Raw genomic sequence first — 9,187 nt, 5'->3', positions numbered from 1 at the left:
AAAGTATCCGTTTCATAATAAATTGCATATTTGAAATAATACGATATTCAAAAGACAGAATTTTGGCTTCTTTTCCTTAGTAAATTTATTTAGCAAAAATCTTCGATAATCCAACAAGTGAAAGTCTTTTAGTATCTGAGTAAGTAGAAACGACGTAGTCTTTTCACTAGAACTATTTATATCTACTACCTAGATTCTCAGAATTAAAACCTCCTTTTGAGGCTTCGCCGATTTAAAATAATATTTAGAATCCTTTTGCCGATCGATCGAAACGACTTTTAACGACGATGAGATATAAAAATTGGCAGGAATCAACGTAAAGGGTCGACGCGACTCTTTTCCCTATCGTTGCACTTTGAAGTTCGTTGCTTCTCCCGTTTCTTTGTCTTAATTATAAAATATTTTCAATATGTACATGCTGACATTTAACAACTACCTATCAGCTCTGCCATTAACATATTTGCAACGTTTCGAGCACGCGATACCGAAACAAAACTCGAACGAAATAAAAAAAGTAAATTACCCAGAATTTCCCGCGATATTGGAATATCGGTGTTCTAATGCAACGGTCTTTTGCTTAACCCTGACATTTGCGGCGTAAGTTACAATCGGCGATAATGCATCAACGACTATTTGAACGTAATTTTCATAAATTCGCTAATAATTGCCTTTCTTGCCTCATCAAGCAGATACGATGATAATTACAAATACCTTTTCCTTTAATAGAATCGTAACTTTTCTTGCTTTATAAGTTACCAAATACAAATCTTCCTTCTTTCTCTCATTTGCTACAGAGTGAAATATGCAAAGTGAAAATTACATCTAACGCAACGATATTTTCTAAATAATATCAAGCAAATTTGGATAAACCTAGCCGAATTATTTATTTATTTGTTAATTGAAAATATACTAACTAGATAGAAGATCGATTACGCTTGGATAATGAGAAATTTACCTAATATCGTTAAAAACTGTAATATCGGTTTTAATTGTGCTTTTAATAGAGATTGATTTCCTTTCAAGAATCACGGTAATTAACGGCATTAATTTAAGTAAACAACGTTTGTAGTTAAAAAATTACAACTTTGCTCTTATCTGAAAAATAACCGCGTGTTATCTTAGATCAAAGTCCCCACCCGCGTGTTATTAAGATGTAATTTCGCGTATTCCGTGCATCGGTTTTATTCTTTTTATCTTTTTTTTTTCCTTCGTCGCCTTGAATAGCACGAGTAATCTGTACGATGCTTCTTCGATTTCTTGTTACGTGATAGATTTGATCTCGTAATGATTAACCGTTGCAGAACCATTGTAAGACGAGTATAACGCAAAAAGGTGCAACGGATTTTTATTAGTCTTCGTTTCCTGCGGCAGACATGAACATATCTGCATGGCAGTATGCCACGAAACAAGAGAAAGGTACATACACACTAGGTATATTGTTTTGTGAATATGAAAATTAATGGTTCGACCATCGATTCGTAACTTAATTATTAGAATTCGCGTGAATCCAAGTATAACGAACCGAATTGTCGGTTCCATGGATATATGTATACGCGGTGAATATGGTATGATCGTACGAATCTCTTGTTTGATTGGGAATTGTACCGAAATCTTAATAAAAGAAATTCACTTTGTAGACACCTTTTTCGCTCGTGTAATCTTTTACTTTGTTAATTATTTGCATAGAGATGAAACGTAGGACGGAACATTGAGAACAATGTAAAATATTACGTGTTTGACGATGTCGTGATAATACCACATTTTTTATGTACATATAAAATCCGATTTTACGTCCAATGTCGTATTATTACGTAATTAAATCAAACGACGCAAAGTTTATTAGCTTTTGCGTCGTAATTTAAAGGATAAATTCTAATACGAGATTAACTAACCGTTTTATTTATATCGTTAGCAATCATCGACGACTTCGCATTATGAATCACTGTTATATCGTTCAGTGATTCGAGGATCGACTCCCGCGACAAAGGCAAATTTTACTTGTATCCGCTTTCGTATCTCTTATCTCGACGTGTAAAATCGTCTTACCTCGTACAGGTATTTTATATGGGTAATCAACATGCTCGGATAATGCTAATTTCATGTGTATATAAATATCATAATATGTATTTTCAAAATCGTTGGTAAATATATTTTGGCAATTATCGTGTTTATTTTATTATCATTCGATGAAGATTTCGCTAACATACTTAAGATTTAGAAAACAAGCTCGAAATAAATTGTAAAATAAAGAGAAGAAATTATCGTGCGCTATTCAATTACGGATAATTTGTTTAATATTTTCAAATGGTAATAGTTTATTATGTAAGTTGAGATTTTCTTAAACCCCCCCTTATGCTGTTGTTTAAAAATCTTTGAATACAAGTTGCTAAAAATATCATACAAAACTTTAAATAATGAAAACAAGAAAACAAATTATATCTTCCATTTCTATTGCTCGTATCTCTCCTTTTTTAATTAAATCGACAACGATCACAGCTACCAAAGTTGTTCGTTAAATTGTTCGATAGAGTCAACGATCAATCACTTTCATCTCTCGTTAGATACATGTTTCGCTGATATCTTACACACTTGTCTTCGTCGTACAACTTTATGCTTTCAAAAATTCGGCGCACGATCGACGTTGATCGCATAAGGTCAAAACGGGAGCATTCGTTACATAATTTGTCACTGAAATATGTACGGTACGAAATCATCGCGTGGAGGTTTTCAGTGAAATTCATTTGTGACGTTAATGCTGACCGGAGATCTTGATTTGTTATTAATGTTCGGCTCGAATGTACCAGCCTTTCTCGTAGGATTCCACGGCCATATACCGACATTTACATCGTGTCATTCATGTGGCGCGACACGACGTCCTACACTATACCGTATAGTCGTACAGTATGCACGATCCTTTGGAAAACAATCTGCTTCCACGAACTAGGGAAATCGCGTACGCTTAATAAATGTAACAAGTTCATCTATTCAGCTGTTGGACGCAACTAAGCTCCTGGAATGTATACGTCTCTTCGAGTGGAAATCATCAGGGCGACGAACGAGGACGCGCAATACCGTGCGCTACCGTGATGAAAAGCGAAATTAGCTCGCCTCATCGACAATACGATTTTTACGGTACGTACATATATTAAGTGCAAATAAACAATTAATCCTTAAAAATCGAGAAGGCCCGCTGTTAATACATCTCACTTGCGTTATAGAAAACAAAAGAAACGGAAACGCATGAAGAATTTCTTATATTTCGGTACATTTTATTTATCATGACTATAACTCGGAATAATATTTTGCATTATATTGTATTACATTGTTATAATGTCAGTCACTAATAAGATCATATTAATCACTAGTTAAGAGTTGATATCTTATCGTTTTAAATTCAGTTCTAAAAAAAAGAACGAGCGTTACTTATGGGATGACCTGATAGAATGGTAGGACCTTTTCCTCGAATCGCTGGAGAAACAAATGGGAACGAAGGGTAGACAGAGTATATCTGTTTGAAGATTGAAATGCCAGTGTTTTCAGTCCTTCGCGGCGGTCGACCGCCGCTTTGAAACTAGTCGAACCGCAATTCCGTTTCACGTCAGCCGAGCTTCTTCTTTCTTTTTAATGACAACTGAAAGGTCAGAAAAATACTCGCTATTGTGACAGAAGGTGTGTCATGTAGATGCTCGGAAAGCCTGCGAATGAGCCTTTGAAGTTCGACCTATCTATCTATCTATCAGAAACGATGGCGATAATGTAAAACGTATTTATTTATTCATTTAGTCTTGAAATTTTCGGAGGAATCATAGTATATTGGAATACCTGTACACGTATGTTTAATATCGCAATTATCGTGATGGTAAAAGTAAAGAAATTAGTCGATAAATATTTGGCAGTTATCTTAGTTGCGAGTGCAAAGAAGTTAATGAATATTAAGAAAGAAAGAGAGAAAATATACGTGATATCATTGATGATGAAACTCAGGTACAAAGAGGAGGCGCGGGCCGTTAACGCATAAGCAAGGGAAAATTCTTCTATCTAACAACCCTAGAAAGATTAGGTTACCAACCACGACGAAAAGAAGGCCGATGTTGCTTAAGTTACATGTCATAGAGGAAGAGGCGGTAATAAATTTACGTGTGACGCATAATATCTCGCGATTCTGAATCTTTTCGACGATAGGTAATTTGTATCGCAACAATTCGTTGCAACAAATCATTCGTGATTTTAATTTTTGCGCTCTTTTTTTCATTAATTCCCATCGGTTTGTTGCCGACGACAGTCGAAAGAAACAACATCCGTCGATTGGATGATCCCCTCAAAGACTACCGAATCTCTTTGGTCACAGTAGCTTTTAACAATCAGAGTTAGACCAATCAAACGTCGTAATATGCTTTGAAATATTAAGTTACGTAGAAAGGGAAGTGGTAAATTCTTTCGGTTCGTTTCATATAAAGAAATTATAACAGATACAGCAAGTGTATGTAGATATGTAACATCTCTGTAAACGAATATTTTTAAACAAACAATTCGGTTATTTATTTTTCAAATCCATTTTACATCACTTCGTAATTATTTTGTAATATTACCTGATCGTATGACTGCAGAATTTCTTTAATGACTATATTGCATTCTTCGCTTGGAGATATTTTAATCCGTCTTCCCGTATTCGAAAAGCGCAATTTACATTCCATTTCTATTTCAAAGTAGGTATCGATCAAGCGCAACTGCCTAACGAGACTGTACACGCAAGTATGAACAAATCATGCAGCTGTCTATAGCCTGCAGAGTCAGCTGAGAGAAGATGAGACGATCAGGTAAGTTATATACGAATAGATCTTTCGTATACATCGTGCAAGTGCTAATATCGACGGATAGGAGCGGATTAACAATAATCATTTAAAATTCCATTAACTAATAACCAAAAAATTAAAAATAGATATAACAGATCGTTTATTTGTTCTCCTTCGTTCGTAACGTTACGGATACGTTGTACGTATATACGTTAATTAGGACTTTATTCGTCCTACGTTGATTCTTGCATCGTTAAAGTTAAAACACCCTTTAAACCGATGGTTTTCGGACACGAGTATTTTATATATATGTTTTTCATACAAAATTAGGGGATACTTTGATCGATATATGAAAAAATTCCATTCCACAGCTCCGTTAAAAAAATTTGACGTCCTTCAAATATTTGAAACGCCTTCGGAGCAAACACACACCTACACTGCGTAATCCATCATTTGGAAGAAGGAAGTTATTAATACACAGTTTTCAATATGAAAACTGTAACTGAAAAATTATAATTCTGACGAAAGTAAACTGCTATATATGTGTAAACGATAACTCTCTGGAACTACCTACGGTATCAAATTCCGCTGGAAAACTTATACGAAAATAAAAAACGACGCAATAGTATCCAGCCTAACAAAGTGATTTTATTATCCGCGAGCTTTAATCGCGGTACAGAAAAAAAAAAAAAAGAAAAAAAAAGGATCTCCGTGTTCCGGGATCGAATTCCGTCTGAATACGCCCCTGTTCGCAGGCGTATTAGCTGTAATGCTAAACGCAGACACCTCGAGGCATGACGTAGCGCCCCATAGAAACGGCTACGTGCCATAGTGTCATAATGCGCGTCCTTTGAAGCCACTTTTCGAGTTGCGTAATCACATTTAATAACGACAGCCTGGCGATTACCGCTGCATCTCGACTCACCAGCCACGATTTTACCTGATTTTACCATACGACGCCTTAAGGCTTAAGGGATGCGGGGAAGGTGAATCTTTACTGTTTCAACGTCGAATTAAATAATCATAAATTGCTACGAAAAAGCATGTTTCAAAATGTGCTGACCAACGACGGTAACTCACAAACGGGATGAGCAGTAAGCGAATTCGTAGTAAACGAACGAGCAATTAGTGAAACGAGCAATGAAATTTTTCAGAATCACCTTTTTAAATAATAACGAGATTTTTGTACAATGATTTTGAAAAAAGTTAATTTTGCTTCAATAAAATTATCTGCACTTTTTTCCACGATCAAAAATAGTATCATCAGCGAAGTTCTGCAAGTCACGAGGTATAAATTAGCAATGCTGATAAATTTGCTTATGTAATGGTAACTTTCGTAATAAAATATGTAAAGTTCTACGAATGAATTTTACGAATTGCAAGTTGATCGTCGACGTAAAATTGCCGTACAATCGTTTACTTAGCATCTGTTCTTTGGTATGGCGATCGATAGAAGAAAAAATTAACAATTTTTGAGATAAAACTTTCAATAACTTTGGTCCAAGCGTAGGACGGTGTCTAAATGTGAAGAGATAAAACGAGAGGAGAAGAACAGCGACAAAACCAACGCAAGTTGTTGGAAATTTGTATCAAGAGAATTCGTTATTTGTATTCGATAACGTTCCACACTCGATATATAATACTGTTATGTAATGTCCAATGCAGAAATGCGGTGCAGCGTGGTGATAATTAATTACTCAAACGATTTTTACGATATCCACGCAATGTTTCGTCATACGCGTAGAAATAGAGGTTGACCTATACCAGTAATTTCACTTATTAGCTAATTCACTAATTTCACCACTTTTAGTACACGACTTCGCAAATCCACCAAACTGGACGAGCCAGAACATCTCACTTTCTTTTCCAATTGTCGGCTCAAGGATCGCATACCACATACTTATGATGCAATTCTTGTCATCGTTTCATAGTTTTTAACCAAAATTGTCTTATTTAACTTAATTTTCCTATTAACCTTGATTATATGGTAAGGAACAACTTCAGGATACGGATGAGGCAAATTCAGACTCGGCAGAGATAAGAAGGATATGTAAAGTTAGTGAAAGTACGAGAAGACGCTTCGTGCTTATTAACGTAATTTATTTCTCCGTGGGACCGAGAATACTTTCATAATTTTTAATTTTCATAATATCTTACGATCATTGGTCATTCATTGGAAGTTCCAATGTTCAGAAAATAAATATATGAAAAACGAAAAAAAGAAAGCGACATCGACCTATCATATTTTCTTGTTTCTTTTTCCTTCTCTTTTAATATATATATATTATTGGTCGTATTGCGGTATTGTATATTAGTATCGTATTATATATATTAGTATAATATTTAGTTTACAGAGAACGAGATCCTATATCTTATCGTTATGCGTTTCCTTAACTAAAAGTAATAAAGAACAAAAGGATTCTAAAGCTTCTTCGTTTTATTCCTTTTTTTTCAAAGATACAACTCAGATTTGATTATTAGGAGCTACCTTAGCAGAATTTACACCGAGTTTCACTGTTTTTACAAAAATTGCAACAAATTTCCTCTTATTGAAGAATGTTTCCCGCTCTCCTAAGATCTTTGTTTCCATTTACAATTCCGTAAAGAGGCAAACGTATGAAGTAACAATAGCGTACATCATCTACGTTTATCTTGGCATTCTGTCTATGAATACTCTTTAATAACTGGTTTTTAATATCCTGCTCGTCATAGTCTTTGATTATGTAGATCTTCAGATAACCAATGTTGTTTTCATGAAATCATCTTCGAGAATTCCGGGTAATTTGCATCTTCAGCTGCGATCAATACGTTTCCGCAGATTTCAATTTCTTTGAAATTATAGTAGCCTTTATGCAAAGAAAGTACATATTTTAATCGGTTCGAATCTTTTCCGTAAATTAAATACAACTGTATAACTGAAAGTTTCTTAATGACTTCGAATTCAAAAGCAATATGATTCTAGACAGAATTGAGTACGCAAGTAATTTATTCGCAATGAACTCGATTTTATGATATTATCTCGAGTACGGTCGATCAAATATCACCATGAAATGTCTGTTGTACGATAAAAATCATAATGAAATAAAATAATACAACAGATAAGTATTACAGATGCTGTTAGAGGTAAGGCTAATTATAAGAATCGTGACAACTCCTCCCCCCCCCCCGCCCCACTCAAGAAATCGTTTTGAATTAATTAATGTAACTGTTAAGATCGTTGCACCGTCGAAACAATGCGAGGTATGGCGAAAAAATGCCACGAAATCTTTGTTCAGTTGGAAGGCTACGGCGTAAAGATGGGTCAACCTTTCGCCTTGCGATTATGTAAGACCTCGGACTGACTGACCTTTAGGTTCGTTCATGGCATGCGGCATTTACGTAATTTACCGATTACGATGTATTAGAATCTTCTGTGTCTAGAAAATAGTTCTCCTTCCCGCTCTAATATTTTTAAGCTGCGCTATATATTCACCCTATTCCCCTTTTACTTACCCTTTACGCTTTTAATCATCTTCTCTTTTGTCATCCACGTTCAATTACCATCCCAACTTCTGGATCATTCCAGATTAAAACGCGTAGGCTTAACGCTACGTTCTCGATGTTAGTTTTAAAAAATTCCATCCATTTTTTTTTTAAATTATTAAACTTTTTATGACAGTATATTTGATTTACAAATTAAATATGTAACACTGAAACTACGTTTTATGATAGCAAGTAATAAAAAGGTATAGTAAGCTGTAAGACGAAGTTCGAACGATATGAACCGTCCGCTTATCCTCCACTTCGCTTTCTCGTAACAGCCGTTAATGAATATCACGAGTGCGTGTTGCCATGCCCGTCGCTTTTACGCACTTTTAGTCGATTTTAATTTGATCGACCTGATAAAACGGTTTGACGATATCTTGTTATATGCCACCTCGTTTGTATTTCTGAAATTGTTTTAACGTAACCGACGATGACTCCTAAAAGTTCAACATTTTGTGTACTTTTATTTATTTATGTAGATATATGTTTAATTAAACGTATGTTTCTCCAATTATTACTGATTAAATTGAAAATTTCCAATTGAAATATAATTTTTTATAAACATAGTCTACCTAGTAACAAACAAAATATTTTTATTTTTCTATGAATGCTATAAATTTATATATATATATATATATTATTATATATATTATTATTAATATATAGTAATATATAGTATATATTATTAATATATAGTATTAATATATATATATATATATATATACCAAACTTAGATAAGTAAAAGATGTATTCTCTGTAACCATATTAAGATAGATAAAGAAATAAAGATCTCAAAATCGAAAATTAAATTTAATTTGTTACAGTGAAAAATAAAATGTTCCTTTCAACTCAAAATGCCAAATAGTTTT

This window comes from Bombus pascuorum, chromosome 6, assembly GCF_905332965.1.
Source record: "Bombus pascuorum chromosome 6, iyBomPasc1.1, whole genome shotgun sequence".
Taxonomy (NCBI): Eukaryota; Metazoa; Arthropoda; class Insecta; order Hymenoptera; family Apidae; genus Bombus; species Bombus pascuorum.
Note: the sequence above shows the minus strand (reverse complement) of the source record.